The 13844-nt window shown below is 39.9% G+C and overlaps 1 protein-coding gene across 1 annotated transcript in view; it reads left to right on the top strand.

Moving 5' to 3' along the window:
- LOC139463731 (obg-like ATPase 1) overlaps window positions 1-13844 on the top strand; it is a 327895-nt gene that overhangs the window by 124277 nt on the left and 189774 nt on the right. The window lies entirely within an intron of this gene.

Here is a 13844-nt window from a genome sequence, read left to right as displayed (position 1 = left end):
GTTTATGATCGGTTTGTACATTGATCAGCTCACAACCGCACACATATTGATCAAAGCGTTCACAGCCAAACACCACAGCTAAGCATTCTTTTTCAATTTGTGCGTATTGCTGCTCTGTAGGAGTAAGGGATCTGGATGCAAAGCACACAGATTGACCATTTTGAAGCAAGGTTGCACCTAGCCCTACTTCACTTGCATCTGCTTGTATGGTCACTTCTTCACGCACATCATAGTATCTGAGCACAGGAGTGTTAGTCACTAAAGTCTTGATGTGCTCAAATGCAGCCTCATGCTGTGTTTGCCAACACCACACTGCGTCATTGTCCAAGAGACGTCGCAGTGGTTCACTGGCATCTGACAAACAAGGTAAGAATTTCGCCAGATAATTGATGAAACCATTGAAGCGTTGAACAGCTTTCTTGTCAGTTGGGTTAAGCATCTCTGTGATAGCACACACTTTGTCAGGGTCAGGTTTGAGACCTTCTGCTGTAAGAAGATGACCAAGGTAAGGTATTGCTGATCTCCGAAGGTGTAGTTTTGTCTTGTTCAACTTCTGGTTGATTGATCTGGCTCTTTGCAGTAGACCGATGAGATTTTGGTCATGATCTCATGTGGCCTCTTCAATTGTGTCTCCACAGCCAAACACAGAGAATGTCATCATGAATTACATCTACACCAGGTAAACCTTCCAGAACTTCATGCTGACATCTCTGATATTTTTCTGGAGCTTTTGCGATGCCAAAGGGCATTCGTAGCCACCTGTATCGTCCTAGAGGAGTCCAGAAGGTAGTTAGGTAGCTACTTGTTTCATCCAGTTCTACTTGCCAAAATCCATCTTTGGCATCCAATGTCGAGAAGACTTTGGCTGTTCCAAGACAAAGAAGCACTTCATCAATTGTAAGAATCTGGTAGTGTGAACGTTTCAATGCCTTATTCAAGTCTTTTGGATCCAGGCATATGCGAATCTTGTTTGGCTTCTTCACAACAACCATACTGCTGATCCAGTCAGTTGGTTGAGTCACTTTTGCCAACACACCTTTGTCAACAAGTTCATTGATTTTTTTCTTCACTTCACTTTTCATGGCGACAGCCATTCGACGAAGTTGATGCTGTACAGGTTTAACTATTGGATCTACATCAAGATGGTAGGTTCCTGGCAAGCAGCCCAGTCCTTGAAACACATCACCATACTGGTTCATGACTTGTTCCAAGGTCAGAGGAGTAGCTTCACTGCTCACACTGTGAATGCTGTCATCAACTGTGACTGTCATCAATCCTTAAGACTCACAAGTTTCAGCTGATAGCAGTGGCTTCTGTGCACCCTCAAGGACTTGAAATTCCAGCATATGAACCTTGCCTTTTACCTTGCACTGAAGTGACACTTTACCAAGAAGTTTCATCGATGAACCATCATATAACTTGAGCTTTGCGTTGCTCTCTTCGATTACAGGGTTTCCATCTTGAGCAATGTAGCTCAAATCTTTGTAGCTGACAAGATTACATGTGGAACCTGAATCTAGTTGACATTCAATGTCTTGAATCCACTTTGACCCTGGATAGTGTAAGTTCAGAGAGACAAATCACTGTTTGCCCTTGGATTTCACTGAGCCAACAAAGTGTTCAATGTAGAACACAGCCTCATCAGAACTCTCTTCACTGTCCTGATACTCCGAATCATCTGTGTCAATGTACAGCACAGTCTCTCGTTTTCTGGACTTACACACACTGGCAAAATGGTGTAATTTCTTACAGTTAGAACACTGTTTATCATAGGCAGGACACATGGTTCTGTCCTTCTCGTGTTCCTTTGCACAGTATTTACACTTGACCAGGTCCATTTTCATTTTAGGCTCAGCAGACCTTGATGTGTGACTTGCTGCGTTTGTCAAATTTACCTTGTTTTCTATGATTTAAGGCATGGACTGTTTCTTCTTTATTTGTAGTATGCAATGTAGTCTGCATGGCTTGTAACTGTCTTTTAGAAACTTCACTGGCTCTACATGTGTCTATAGCATGGTTCAAATCTAGTCCAGATTCACGAAGCATTCTGGCTCTAGCACCACTATCCTTAGTACCCAGAACAATTCTATCTCTCACAAGATCATCACGTAATTGTCCGAAATCACATGTGGATGCAAGGTGTCTTAACCTAGTCACATGCTGATCAATAGTTTCTGACTGTTCCTGATCTGCAGTGTTGAACACATAGCGTTCATAAATCACATTTCTAGCTGCCTTAAAATGTGCCTCTAAGCTGTCTAAAATGGCTTTAGCTTTCTTTCTATCTTCTTCAGACATATCAAGATGTTGATTAACTTTAAAGCATTCCTTGCCCATAACTGACAATAAAGTTGCCACGTTAATTTCATCACTTTTCTCTGTCAACTCTGTAGCGACAACGTAATTGTCCCATTGAGATCAGAAAAATTTCCAGTTTCCACATAAATCACGCTTAAAATCCATAGGAGCAGGCACAGAGAAATGACTGGCTGCCATAGTGTCTCAAACATACACTTTAAACTTTGAATTCAAGTTTGGGACTTATTTAACATGGAGCGTTCAAAACATCAATGTTTTAAACCATGTGACAGAGACCATATATCGGTATATGGTCTCTGCTTGTGAGTATGAACGACGAAGTCTAACTGTTAATCTGACGAGTGCTTCTAAGGTTTTTTTCAATGCAACTGGCCCTCAACAGGCTTATTATTGATAAATGTTACTTTCACGAGTCAGTAAAGTCATTGACTATGGGGTTTAAACGCGAAATTAGAGTTTTGTTTTCGCCAAAATCGCTCCACTTCTGACACCATGTTTGTATACTATTTTGATGACGTAAACACATCAGGGTTACATACAAATGTAAGAATGTGTGCAGATATAACGGAAAAGGATTACTCTCTTAACAGTTTTTGTGAAATATATTGTGTCAAGAAAGGAGAACAATTCATTCCAAACACAACTCGGGAAAATTAGTAAACATCAGGTGTTTGGTTCTGGTCCATACGTCTCCAAAAGAAATAAAAAATGAGAACGATCTCCTTCACAGATTACAACCTGGGGATACATCTCGGCAATATCACAAATGATCATGACTGGGTGCTTCCTGAAGCAAAGCAAAATCTCAAACAAATCATTTTGTAACTTAGGACCATGATAAATGGTATCATTCAAGGACAGACTGTTACATTTTCCTCATGCATCAAAGACTATTCTGACTTTCGTTGTTTTCTATCTGGTTTCACGATGAGTAAATGAGTAAAGAACCATTTTGTTTCTTAAATTTCTTTTTCAAGCACTTTCCTGATGTACCCCTTTTTATATGCTGTGCAATGACATCATCATATGCCTCTGAAAATGGCTTTGTCTTTGAACAACTTCTTTTCAATATTCAACAACCGTCTGACAGCCATATCATAGTTGTTTGTAAGTTCATCAGGTGTCTTTTTCCCAGAGAACCCCAACCTTGTACCTACCATTGCAGTACTGAAGAGAAGATTGTACAGCATCAACAGCCGTTTGATCATTCACACTCATGCTGGGATTAGAACTGGAAACATTTTCTATTCCCAATATAGTTGGACCAAATATCCATGTCCTTTATCCAACTATGTTCATTGTCAATGTTGTTAACGAAGAATGTACCTTCTCCTTGTTTCTGGTTAACATTGAGCCCTGTTACATTCCCTACACATGTCCACCCCAAAGGTGTGAGTCTAGCCACTGGTTCCCCAGGCCTTCCACAGACATCACCATGGAACGAGTGCAGTTCCAGGTAATACATACCTATCAGCATGTCAACAATTGACCGTGAACCTAAATCAGGAAACTCTGTGTCCCTTAAATGGTACCATTTCTGTGCATATTTGTGCCAGTCAAACACTTTCATCTTGCCAGTGAATTTAGTCGTAGATTGCGCTACAATCTGCATGTCAACTGAGCCATGAATACTTTCCAATCCAAAATTCAACAGACATACTGTCAAACGTTTCTGTTTTACTGTTAAGGTTGTTAACAGATACTGGTTGAGTTTGACCCTGCAGACCGAGCTCTGATGCAACATATTCATCGTTGTATGTTTGAGTGCCTGCATGGTCTAACAAGGCATTGACCACTAGTCTGTTGTTACCCTTCTTCAGTACAAGTGGAATAGTTCTAAGTGCAGAGAAATGAGATTGCTTCTTCGTCTGTGTTCGGTTCTCTGTACCACTCTCAGAGATAATAATGCCTTTTATCAGTTACTCCAGCATCACTACCATGTTTATTTTGATTGCTTCCTTCATAATTGTGATGAAACAGGCGATTATGAGTAGCTTGACAACTGTCTATACCACATTTTTCTGATATGGTACATAAATGTCCAGGATGTTTTGTTCCAAGACAACTGAAACAAAGAGTCAGTTCCTTTGTTTTATCCCATCTTCGTGCAACATTATGAGTTTAAAATATCCTCCATTTCCAAATCTTGTGATTGTGATTTTTACAGACATGACCTTGTTGTGCCTTGCTTTCACCCTGTGCACCAAAGAACGTAAGTGATCTTGGATGTTGTCTATATTCTGATGTCTTTGACTTATGCCATGTTTAACTTCAGAGGCTCCTCTATTTTCGGCATGTCAGCAAACTTATCCAGATCTCTTGCATGTCCTGGGCATTATATCGTAAATTTAGAAAACTCTTTAATGCCATTTGTCATCTTTTGCCTCCATATTTCCTCTCCAAATGCTCAAGAGCAATCTCATATGCCACCACACTATGGCCTTATTTGGCAACAAGCTGTTTCATAGGTCCAGAGAAGTTTGGTTTTGAAACTCATTACAATTACTTCCATAAATCTTAGGCAATACTGTGTTGAGTCAACCTACCTGTGCTATGCAATTTACGACATGAAAGCCCCGAATCTAGAGTTCCATCACATCCTGGTTTGGGATGTGGAACCTGTTCATCATTCATGGACTGTTGCTGTGTGTGCTTGCCATTAGAACTGCAGCTCTGAGCACCACCTACACTACCTTCCTAATAAGACTCATGGTGTTTACTGCCTTTTGCTCCATGAAAAATTATACTTTTTTTCTGAATGGAATATATGAGGTATTCACGACGGAATGAACTTTGACGAACTTGAATCCAACGTGTTGCTAAGCAACACTTGTGCTTTGTCAATAGCTGGAATCTATGACTTCCTCAATTTCATCTATTTTAATGTTTGTTTTCACCTTATCAGTTTCACCAGCTTTCTTGTAAGCTTTCAAGAGCTTTACAATTATACAAATGGCTTTACTGTGAAGAGGACAGACTTTTTGTTGCCCTTATTGTTTTATGTGTTGGAAGTATGTGTTCAAGCAATTCCTCCAATTTATTCTTATTTCTAGGCAACGCTGATTTAGCAACTGTCTTTCGTTGTCTTAGGGCTGCTATTGTGACATCTAAATCATCATCTGTGCATTCTGTCTTTTTGAAATCCTCTTTTGATATGGAATCTTGAGACATTATCTCTATTTTATGACTGTCATCTGTGAATTCTGGTTCCTTAGAATTAGCGTTTGAATCAGAACTGTGAGACATTATCCTGGTTTAATGAAGGCCTATGAAGCCTTATAATATTCACAGGCAATGTGCAGTGAAATATGATTTACATAGAAACCATCTGACGAATGTGGAGTCAAAAGACAAAAGGTAAACACTCAAAAAGCAGAAAACCACGCTCTGCTACCAAAGTTCGTTGCCGGAAATAAAGCGACTGACTGGAGTGGTCACTAGACCGTGACAAGGGTGAATTTGAGACATGGTGACAACAACTTAGAGCTGGAGGTGCTCATTCTGGCCATCTCTCACATGCAACAGGTCATTCAGCACGCTCAGGTCGCCATCCAAACAGACAACATCACTGTCGTCTGGTGCCTACGCAATCAAGTTACTCCCTTCATCTGCAGTTCCGAGTTCAGCACATTCCGCACTGCTGGAATATTCTAAGCTCCATGCTGACACCTTCAACCTGGTTTGTCAACGTCTAGACCTATTTGCAACCAGACAAAACTTCCAGATCTGGACCTATGTATCTCTGTTACCAGATCCTAGGGCTTGGGCAGTCGACACCCTTGGTGTACTCTGGGAAGGCCTGAGAGCGTACGCTTTTCCGCCACCTGTACTACTTCCAGGGTACTTCAGAAGATAGGTAGACCTGGAATCTTGCTTTGGCCATACCTACTGTCCCACCCACAAAGCAGGCTGCCCCATCCACCTGGAAACAGGTTTCATCTTCACGCCTGGTACATCTGCAAAGAGCCCTTAAGCGCCAGGAGCTATTTGGCCAGGGAAGCGAAGGCAATAACCCTAACACACAGACACTCTTAGGGGCCTCTTAGATGATAGGTGGCTTTCCTTTGAAAGTTTCTGCAAGGAAAACCATCAAGACCCCACCGCCTCAAGTCTTCTTCTTGGCTCTAGAGGGCAAGCAAGAGCTTCTCCTATGCCCTGTTTGTGCATTGAGATGTTTCATCCGATGTTCCAAGGCATGACAGGTTACTATGACATCTTTTCGCTCAGACACGGACACTACCTGCGAGATGTCACTTTGGAGAACGCAAAAGGCATCCATAGCTTTGGTCCCGTGGTGGTGGCCAAGCATGTTGCTGTCCCCAGGCACCATTAACTCATTCTGTTGTCTGGAGCTGACTCTCTGGTGCTTGTTACCACAGACTAGAAGGTTGACATGCTTCTTGCATTAGCTTGGTACATAATTTCTAGTCTTTAGCTCCCACCTTTTTCCTATTACTGCACTGTCACCTGGACCACCCGCATATGTTACACTTAATGAGAGTTTATTGAGGATCACATCTGAAGGTATGCCCTCCGCTGTACCGTCTGATAAAGATGCATTAAGGAGTGATGCCTGATAAATTGAAAAAAAAAATCTTGCAAAATCTAGATATTTTTTTTGGTTATATCTGTATTCTTGATCTGCATTACTACTTCTAAACTGGCCAACCCATCGCAGGACCCGTGAAGAATAGGTCTTCAGCAACCCATGCTTTCCGTAAAAGGCGACTATGCTTGTCGTAAAAGGCGATTATGCTAGTCCTAAAAGGGGACTAAGCGGATCGGGTGGTCAGGCTTGCTGACTTGGATGATGCATGTCATTAATCCCAATTGCATGGATTGATGCTCATGATGTCAGTCACTGGATTGTCTGGTCCAGACTCGATTATTTACAGACCACTGTCATAGCTGGAATATTCCTCAGTGCGGCATTAAACAACAAACAAACAAACCCAACGCAGAGCTGCCTTCCCAAGATGCCTTCAGATGTTCAGAATAAGCAGTAATGTGCTGTTTCCAGATGTCATCACTTGTTGTGGGATTAGCCCCACAGCTAGTTGGAACAACTTCTTCTTCAGCAAGACCTAGCACAGCTTCTTCTTTTTTGTCAAAACAGCAGTAAATGCATTAAGGAGTGATGCAGGATTAGGCCATAATAAATTAATTGCTAGATTATCATCTGCTTTTTTTTCAAAAGTGGGGAGGAAGGGAGGCTTTTTTATTTTTTATCTTTTATTTTCTATTAATATTGTCAAGTTGATAATCTAGCCATTAATTATTCCCCCGGCATATAATGCATCTGTCCGTCTGTCCGTAATCATTTCCTTTTCCGGGGCAGAACTCGAAAACCATTCAGTGTATTTGATCAAAACTTGGCAAATCTATCAGTCACATACTGAAGTGGTGCCTTTTGATATTTGGGGATTTTTCGAATTTTTATTTTGTAAAATTTTTATGGAAAGAAGTTAGACATAGACTTCATTGGGGATGGGGTTCGTTTCCGGGGCAGAATTCGAAAACCATTCAGTATATTTGATCTAAACTTGAAAGCTGTATCAGTCACCTGCTGAAGTGGTGCCTTTTGCTATTTTGTAATTTACAAAAAAATTATTTTTAAAAATCTTTATGGAAAGAAGTTGGACAAGGATACGATTGCTAGTATCACGGATAATCTTGATAATCCATGGCAACAACTTTGATATTGATTGTTCATACTGTGTGTGTACCTGACATAGAAATACAAAGTTCTGAATCCCAATTCCATGGTATTGTTTTGATAGCACAAGAACTACTCTTGTATATGGACAGACAGATTAGAGGGAAATACTCTCATCAAGTTGGACTAAATGTGACAGTCAGATGATTTGTACTTTTGAATATGTGGGGACCAGGGACATTGTCATCTTCTGATGACTCTTGTTTATTATGGCCTAAGTGTACTAATATAAAAAATATCTTTCTTGATTCTTTTAGATTACAACTCAAAATACATCTTTTCCATGAAGCATGTAACTTGCATGAGGCAGAAATATAGGTTGAGATACTGTTTAGAGGCACGTACCAGTTCACTATTGCTACCTATATCAATTGGTTTATTGTTTAACTGTAATGCTTTGAGCATGCATGAGTGTATGGAGGCTCATGCAATATAAGTACACAAGTAATAATCTTATTAGGGCTCCAAGCCGAAAGACTGTAGAGCCCTATTGTAATTGTTCAATTTATTATTATTATTAGGGCTCCAAGCCGAAAGGCTGTAGAGCCCTATTGTAATCGTTCGATTTATTAGTATTTATTTATATTTATTATTCTGCCAATTTTTGTACCAGAGTCAGCAAAATAACCACAGGATCAATTTTGTTCAAATTTTGTGTGTTAGATTCGGCCAAACATCCAAGGCCATAGGCCCAAAGGCCAAGTCGCAGATAACTAAAAAACAGATTTTTTTTGAAGATGTATTTCGCACTAATGCTCCGCTTATCCGATTACTTTGAAACCTTGCATATATCTGCTGCTTGAACTGCTTGACATTTTTTGTTCTTTGACTTTGGTCATTGGTCAACACTTTGAGGATTTGAACATGGTCAAACATGGGTTAAGAACACACTGGGACACATCTGGTGATGTCTATCTGAGTGGATCCTTATGTTTGACGGCATTGGTACAAACAAACCATTTGAAGATTCGAACATAATCTAGGTCGGAAAATGGTTTAGAACACTCTGGTTCACTCTGGCACACTCAAATATTGTAGCGGCGATGTCCTGCAAACGGTGACTATCTTTTGAAGGAGTTGGTACAAGCAAACCATTGGAGGATTTGGGCATGGTCGAAGTCAAACATGGGTAAAGAACTCATTGGGACACATGTGGTGATTTCTCGCAAGCGGTTCCTTACGTAGGACGGCGTGGGTACAAGCAAACCTTTTGAGGATTCGAACATGGTCGAAGTTGGAAATTGGTAATAACACCATGGGACGGCCAGCCACATGTCAATTTCGTAGTGGTGATGTCTCACAAGCGGTTCCTCACAATTGACACATGTGGTGATGTCGCAAGCGGTTCCTTACGTTTGATGGCATTGGTACAAGCAAACCATATGTGGGTTCGAACATGGACGACGTCTGAAGTGGGTTTAGAACATCCCAGGACATTCTGGGACACGTCAGTTTCGTGGCGGGGATGTCTCGCAAGCGTTTCCTTACTTTTGACAGCGTTGATACAAACAAACCAATTGGGGATTTGAATATGGACAGGGTCGGAGACAGGTTTAGCACTTTATCTAAGCAGTGCGACAGAAACCCGGGGTCCTGATGAACTAAGAACTCTAATCCGTTTGAAGCTCAAATGACAAAGAAGGGAAAGCCTGTTAAAGAGTCACCAAGCCGAAAGGCTGAAGAACCCTATTGTAATAGTTCGATTTAATATAATTATTATTCCGCCGATTTATGTACCAGAGCTAGCGAAATAACCACAGGCTTGATTTTGTTCAAATGTAGATCGTTGAGCACCACATTCCACCAAAATCCCAAGGCCAAGGGCAGAAAACTGAAAAACAAGTATTTTTTTTCATATATATTTTGCCCTATTGCTCGAAAACCGCTTGTCCGATTACTTGCAAAACTTGCAACTATTCAGTGGATTCATCTAAAACTTAGTACATATAATCTGTGTCATATGCAGGGGTGCAGTCAAAAGAAAAAAATTGTTTTTATTAATTTTCCATTTTTTTAATGAATTTTTCAAACCCTAACCAGGGTTTCCCCTGACGCAGAATTCTTGTGTACATGACTCTCAATTAAGGAAAAATACGTCCAGAAAGAAATGACTGCGTCATGACTGACACAATTTCAAAATATCTATGTTGTTGTTTGCCAGCTTTGGAATGAAAATATTACAACTACTTAATTTATAAACATTTTCCGAAGACAATATATGCAAACATCTTAAAATTTACGTCTAGTTTTTAATTAATCGTCGTTTTTAGAAGTAACATAACTTTGCGTAACACCACTGCCACGGGCTAATTTGCATAGCCTGTCACATGACCAGTTTTTTCTCTCGTTTTAAAACAAATGCTAAAATCAGAACAGCCGGGGGCTTTACATATTGTTTTGCATAATTATATAGATATGCTACTAAAACTGTGCGACTGTGCGACTGTGAGGACAAAAGACAAAATATATTTATTCATCAAAGTGGTTTTTCACGTTTCGGCATATTTTCTCATTTAAAAGTTAACCATGACATATGTTTATCTAGATGTGTAGACTCGTAAAAAATGAAACAAAAGAAAATATTATCATTGTTGCGGTTAATAATGTGATTTGGCACGGTCACAGTATGTGGTTAAGTGGAACCTATGGAACGGGGGTAAACGGAAGTTGTAAGTATCGGAGGGACACATGTTTTTGCCGAAATTTAGGTAAACATTATTGAATGAAATTTGAAATAAAATTAATAAAATAGATGACAAACATAAGGTCAGATATACAGAGAACACATTTTTATTACCAGATAGTGTAACAACAGGATTAACTTGGGTAATTCAATTCAGATTTGTTATGCTATTCCAATGACAGATAATGACAGCCTGAAATGAGACTGAAGAAAAATCTGTGCATATTATACACGAGAGATTTTTTTCAGGATTTAATAGCCCATAATTAGGGGTGCGTATTAAACATGAGTGTGTATTATACACGAATAAATATGGTATATATGAAATGTTAAGCTTTGGGAGTGTTTGTTGTTGCTAATAAACTGTATTCAACCAGAAAATATTACGGTGTGTTAACAATTCTTCAGTTCAACTTCACTGTTGATAGATAATACAAGATAACTAGATAAAAGATGTAAATGAGTTTGTGGTATTAAATTATAATCTGACATGAAATGTATTTTAATATCCATCCATGATTAAAAATTATTTCTCACAGTTGAGACTGATGTTATTTATTATCCCCCGCCACGAAGTGGAAGGGGGATATAGGAATGGGTGCCGTCCGTCCGTCCTTCCGTCCGTCCGTCACATTTCGTTTCCGGAGCAGGTCTTGAAAACCGTACCATATTTCTTCACCAAACTTGGCACATAGATAGATCTAGTGGTGAACTGGTGCCTTTTGATAGTTTGGGATTTAAAAAAAATATTTTTTTTCGAGTTTCCATGGCAACGACTTTGATTTTGACTGAAAATGGCGGTAGTCTTCGTTTCCGGAGCAGATCTTGAAAACCGTACTATATTTCTTTACAAAAGGCCCAGTGAATATAGTTCTCAGGAGCTAATGCATTGCACACAGCCGACATGTCATATTGGCGGGGGATGTGAGTATTTCATGCTTGTTCATCCTGTATTAGTGTCACTGTAAATTGTCTCATGAGCTGTGAAGTAATTAAAGATTGTGAAAAAATAAAACCAACAAACTTTGTTTTTCATTCATATATCCTTTATTTCTCTGAAGTACAATCAGCTGAGAACATTAATTAGCACTTGTTAACTTAATCTAAAGACATATAATATTTAAAAGATACTTAACTTTTAGTGTAACATTAACAGTGAACACTTTAAATTTCATTAATCATACAATAAAACATTTGACTCTCAAAAAATATTTTTGACTCCCAAAAATTCATAGGCTGAGTCCAGGTGATTCTCAGATATTGGAGTCTAGGCGGAACCCTGCCTAACCCTATCCTAGCTATTTAATTTGTAACTACTGACACACTAGGCGGGTCAGGGGTATTAGTGAGCCACGCTCACTTTTGCAATTGTTTTACCTCTTTTTTGGTTGCGGTCATAATGGATTTTGATTTTCATCATTTTTTTCACAGAAATTTTACTTTATAGATCATATCTTGTAAGGTTCTCCACAGAAACTATTGATAGTTTACATAAAGTTAGTGTGCCATATGCATCTCATTGTTTGTTCTTGGTTGCATGCTTAAAGTAACACTGCTTGGTGGTAATATTTGATTAATATTTGGGACACCCCTGGAACACACCAATTTTGTAGCGGCAATGTTTGGTGAATATCTTTGAACGTAGTTGGTACAAGCAAACCCTTTGAGAATTCGAACATGTTCAAGGTCGGAAATCGGTTGAGAACAGACTTGGAGCCGGCCAGGGGATGACATTCACGTTGTTTTGTTGAAGAGAATCTTGAACAAGTCGAGCAATATGAGACCGGGCGTTGTCATGTTGAAAGGTAAAGCCTGGGCCATGACGACGCAAAAACGGTAGAAGAACAGGGCCGATGATCTCGTCGTGGTAGGGCTGTCCATTGAGATTTCCCTCTACCACTATCAAACGGGTCCTCTGTCTTGCTGTAATCCCACCCCATACCATAACACTGCTGGCCCGAACCGATCTTCTTCCATGACACAATGATTGACGTAACGTTCACCTCGATGTCGGTACACTCGAATCCGTCCATCGCTGTGGCTCAGGTGAAAACGAGACTTGTCAGTGAATAGAACTTGTCCCCACTGCATTGCCGTCCAGCGTAGATGCTGTCTGCACCACTGTAGACGTGCTTGACGGTGGTTTCCTGTTAAAATGGGACGTCTGGCGGGTCTTCTGGCGACAATCCCTGCACATCTGACGAGGTAGGGTTTGTGAAGATATTCGTCGAAGGCCAGGGATGCTTCTTGCAGTCACTGTTGCTGGCTGAAATCGATTTCGTAGGTGCGTTATTCGAATCCAGTTGTCTTGTCGATTATTGGCTACACATGGCCTGCCACTCTGAGGATGGTCTCTAACTGCATTCGTCTGTTGCCAACGCTGTCATAAACATCTGTGGACTTTAAATTGTCTTGCAACATCACGTTTACTCGATCGTGCTTCAGGCATACCATTCGCTCGCAGAAGCTCATCTTCGGACAGGTGTGGCATTTCGTAATGTTGAATAATAGCGTAATTTTGTTGTTTTTCTGAGTGGTTGTTGTCAGCAGGATGCTAAACAATGCATATGGAATCCTGTTAATGCACATGTTTTTATACCCATTCTTTGGTAGTGAAATGCATGGGGCTTGCATAAAAGTCAACATTTGCATGGAATGCATGCTTTTCTGTAGCAGTTGTATTTTGGTGTCTTGATTCCATATATGTACTACAATATTGAAAACCAAACTTTACTTGTTTGAAAAATACACTGAAATATTGGTGTCACAGGAACTTTTGTTGTTGAGTATATAAGGAAACCCTTTGAGGATTCAAACATGGATGTTTGTGCGCAGTGTTACTTGGAGCCCACCATTGGGGTATGCGGTTATATTTATTATAATTATTATTATTATCATTATTATTTTAATTATTATTAAACAACTTAACAAACTGTAAATTTGCAACTAAAATAGCATAATGCTGAGATGGGGTAAAAGATATGCTTGATGTCATTCAACAAGAAGTGCTGACCTAGCTTGACCAAACCGATCCCATTATTCGCCTCTTATGACATGCATAGTCGCCTTTTCAGGCAAGCATGGATTGCTGAAGATCTTTTTCTTTCAAGTCAAAAGAGGCAAAGG

The sequence above is a fragment of the Haliotis cracherodii genome, unplaced genomic scaffold, assembly GCF_022045235.1.
Source record: "Haliotis cracherodii isolate W230 unplaced genomic scaffold, xgHalCrac1.p SCAF_16, whole genome shotgun sequence".
NCBI classification, from domain to species: Eukaryota; Metazoa; Mollusca; class Gastropoda; order Lepetellida; family Haliotidae; genus Haliotis; species Haliotis cracherodii.
The sequence above is the reverse complement of the archived record's forward strand: the minus strand, read 5'-3'. Positions and strand labels throughout refer to the sequence as shown.